We start from the raw sequence: 4,753 nt of genomic DNA on the forward strand, positions 1-4,753 counted from the left end.
CCAAGAGATGTAGAGGTTCGGCCACCACCACCAAGCTCCAAGGGATGCAAGAGCAAAGTCTTCTTTCTCTCCTTTTTCTCCTAGATAGAACCAGCCACCAACAAAAGCTCCAAGAGAAAGATGATCTGACCACTAAAGAAGAAGAGAAGAGGAGGGAATAGGGTTGGCCACACACCCAGGAAAAGAGGAAGAACTATAGAAAAGATGTTGTAAGATGAAGTCACCTCTACCCCCTCTTTTATATTCCTTGGTCTTGACAAATAAGGAAATTTAATTGTTATTAAAATTCCCTTATATTCCTTGCCTTTGGTTATTAAGGAAAAATTAATTAAAGTTTCCTTTTAACCATGCTATGGTCGGCCATACACCAATGCTCCAAATAAGGAAACTTTTAAACATAAAATTAAAACTTCCTTATTTGTTTCCGAAAATTTTAAAATTAAAATTTCTTTAATAATTTATCCCTTCATGGTTGGTTATAAAAGAAAATTTTATAAATTAAAATCTTTCTTTTAAACATGAGGATGATTTCCAAAAAGGAAAGTTATTTTTAAAATTAAAATCTCCTTTCAATCTACAAATAAGGAAAGATATCAAATCTTTTCTTAATCTTTTGTAGAAACTTATAAAAGGAAATATTTAATTTTAAAACTCTCTTTTTAAAACATGAACATGGTTACAAAAAAGGAAAATTTTATTAAAATTAAAATCTTCCTTTCAATCTACAAATAAGGAAAGATATCATATCTTTTCTTAATCTCTTGTAGAAAGCTATAAAAGGAAAGATTTAAATTTTAGACTCTCTTTTAAAACCATGGAACCCACATAAGAAAAATTTTAAAATTTAAAATCCTTTTAAATTGATTAAGGTCGGCCACTTATGCTTGGGCTCCAAGCATTGGCCGACCATAAACTTGGCTCATCCTATTGGTCATGGCCGGCCCTAGCTTGGGCTCAAAGCTAGCTTGGTCGGCCCCATTAGGATGGGTAGGAAGGTGGGTATAGTTGGGTATAATTCTCTATAATTAAGAGGCTACGATAGGGACCGAGAGGAGGAATTAATTTTGGTCTTCCGATGAAATTAAACTTTCCGTGTTTGCCCCGAACACCCAACATAATTTCATCAATAATAATTCATTCTACTAAAGAATTATTATTAAACTACCACACCAATCCTAAATTACGTTTTGGGCTCCTTCTTATTATGAATATGTTATTCTCCCCGTGTTTAAGATGTCAAATGTCCACTAATTAAATGAGTTACTGACAACTCACTTTAATTAATTTCTTAGTCCAAGAGTAATACCACTCAACCTTATCGTCATGTCGGACTAAGTCCACCTACAGGGTTTAACATGACAATCCTTATGAGCTCCTCTTGGGGACATTCTCAACCTAGATTACTAGGACACAGTTTCCTTCTATAATCAACAACACACACTATAAGTAATATTATTTCCCAATTTATCGGGCCATTGATTTATTGAGCTAAATCTCACTCTTTGATAAGTCAAAGAAATAAATACTAAATATATGTGCTTGTTATTATATTAGGATTAAGAGCACACACTTCCATAATAACCAAGGTCTTGTTCTTTTATTAAGTCAGTATAAAAAGAACTTACCTTAAATGGTCCTACTCAATACACTTAGAGTGTACTAGTGTAATTTATTAGTCAAGATAAATTAATACCTAATTACACTACGATTATTCCAACGGTTTGTTCCTTTCCATCTTAGTCGTGAGCAACTATTTATAATTTATTAAGAACTGATAACATGATCTTCTGTGAGTGACAACACTCACCATGTTATCTACAATATAAATTAATTGAACAACTACACTTAGCAAATAAATATAGACATTTGACCAATGTGATTCTTTTATTTCAAAATAGATGTTTACAAAAAACTAGGCTTTTAGTATACACTCTAACAATCTCCCACTTATACTAAAAGACTAAGCTGCCATATCTGCTGCCATACATCTGATTCCCATCCATTCAACATGCCCATCAAAAGTTCTTGCCTTAAGGGCCTTAGTGAAAGAATCTCTCAGGTTATCATCTGATGCAATCTAAGCGGCAACAACTTCTCCTCGTTATACGATGTCTCGTATTGGGTGGTACTTGCGCTCTATTGTGTTTACTTGCCTTATGGGCTCGTGGTTCCTTCGAGTTTGCTACTGCACCACTTATTATCACAATTTATTGTAATAATTTTGGACAAACCAGGAATCACATCTAAGTCCATTATGAAGTTTCTGAGCCATACAACTTCTATGGCTACCTCAGAGGCTACCACATACTCAGCTTCTATGGTGGAGTCCGAAAAAGCACTTATGCTTAACACTCCTCCATAGTTATGACTTCACCTCCTAAAGTAAACACAATACCCTGAGGTCAACTTACTATTGTCCCTATCTGATTGGAAGTCAAAATCCGTGTAACCCACAGGGATCAAATCTTTGCCTTGTAAACTAGCGTATAATCTCTAATCCCTTTAAAGTACTTCAATATATACTTTATCGCAGTCCAATGTCCCTGTCCAGGGTTACTTTGATATCTGCTAACCATGCACTCGGCAAAATAGATATCGGGTCTTGTGCACAACATAGCATACTTTAGGCTTCCGACAGCCAAAACATAAAGAACTGCCTTCATGTCCTCTATCTTCTTTGATGTCTTCGGAGACATCTCTTTAGATAAAGCTACTCCATGTTTAAAAAGTAGAAACTTTTCTTGAAGTCTTGTATGCTAAAACGGCCTAGAATTGTATTGATATATGAAGCTCGGGATAAGCACAACAGCCTTTTCTTGTGATCCCTTTGATCCCGAGAATATGTGCGCATTCTCCCAAGTCCTTCATATCGAATTGCTTGGACAACCATACCCTTACTTCCGACAACACTTTGATATTGTTTCCAATTATCAAAAATGTTATCTACGTATAGTATAAGAAATACCACCACGTTTCCATCACACTTTTTGTATACACAAGACTCATCCGGACATTGAATAAATCCATATGACTGGATTACTTCATTAAACCGGATGTTCCAAGACCTTGAAGCTTTGCTTCAGTCCATAAACTGATTGAGCTTGCACACAAGATGTTCTTTGCCCTTTGTAATGAACCCTTCTGGTTGCTTTATATGGATGTTGTAACGCCCGCCCTTCTTACCCAACCAAAGGCGGCGCTACATTCTTATACTACTTACGTACATGCTTTAGTTATAACAGCGGAAGAATAAAAACTTTAAAGAATTTAATTTATTAAGCATAATATCACATAAATGTGCATATGTTGATTCTATAACTAATCATATTAATTTGTCCGGATCGTTCTTTGCCGAGCCACCACCACACACATCACTATCTGCTCCTCCTATTGCTCCTCTAGCTCATCCAGCTTCTTTATCTGCGGTACAAGGAAAGTAAGCTATGAGCACTCATGGCTCAGTAAGTTCCTTTCCTACTCACTAAAACCGAATTCATAACATTGCATATCAATATCATGCAAGGTATCATAAGCATACGACATACAAGGGTATCATATTCATAGTCATATCATAATATCACGTGACATAATATCTAATCATCAGATAATTCAAGCACATATGTAGGCAATGCATCATGAATTTGAAAACTTATACTAATAAGTACTTGAAATTAATATCATCATTGAGGGGATCCCGGTTTGTACCACATACATCATGCGCGCGCTTCTTAAGTAGGTCCAAGGTAGCAAGTCTTGAACCCTACCATACATACATACTAGGCCCGAGTCTTACTCCATCGACCTAGGGCATTCAGAAGCCCATTACTGACGAGGCCCGAGTCTTATTCCATCGACCCCGGGGCGTTTACGGAGCCCACCCTTGGTACAAACCATACAAAATAACATATCATGTATAACTATCATATCATGTCCTTAACAATCTTTCATGCATTTCCTTTTTCATTTCTTTTCATTATGTATAGCATTTACTTATGCTATCACATATCATGGCATATTACATAATATAATTTCATTCCTACATTATGTATAACATTTCCTTATGCTATCACATATCATGGTATATTACATAACATAGTTTTATTTCTTCATTATGTATAGCATTTCCTTATGCTATCACATATCATGGCATATTACATAACATAGCATTTCTTCATTATGTATAGCATTTCCTATGCTATCACATATCATGGCATTTACATAACATAAATTTCATTCTTTTCTCATTATGTATAACATTTCCTATGCTATCACATATCATGGCATATAACATAATTTCATAGCATATCCTAGGTTTCTTTCCCTTTTTCTTTTATTTCCTTCATGGCCGAAACCTACTAGTCCTTAAGCTAGGTCTCTTAAGTGACTTAAAGCATGGAAAGCTTAAGTAAATATCATGGCAAAAGTTACTAAGAATATCATACATAAAATTGGATCATAAATAAGCTAGGACTCTTGTGATCTTACTTGTCTTATATCATGTACTCATTTTCTACATTCCAATTAAACATGAGAGCATTAATCAACTTTCATATCATGACCCCACAAAGGTCTTGAACATATTAACATTTTGTTTAAGCTTTTCTAAGCTATCCATTTCATCATGGCCGAAAACCCTAAGAAAGAATTCATGAAGTTCTAACAATATTCAACGTACGAATCTTTTAAGATCTTTGTATTCTATCACATGAGCATGTTTATTTAAATTTAAGGGTCTTCCTAACCCTAAACCCTT

This window comes from Zingiber officinale, chromosome 5A, assembly GCF_018446385.1.
Source record: "Zingiber officinale cultivar Zhangliang chromosome 5A, Zo_v1.1, whole genome shotgun sequence".
Classification (NCBI taxonomy): domain Eukaryota; kingdom Viridiplantae; phylum Streptophyta; class Magnoliopsida; order Zingiberales; family Zingiberaceae; genus Zingiber; species Zingiber officinale.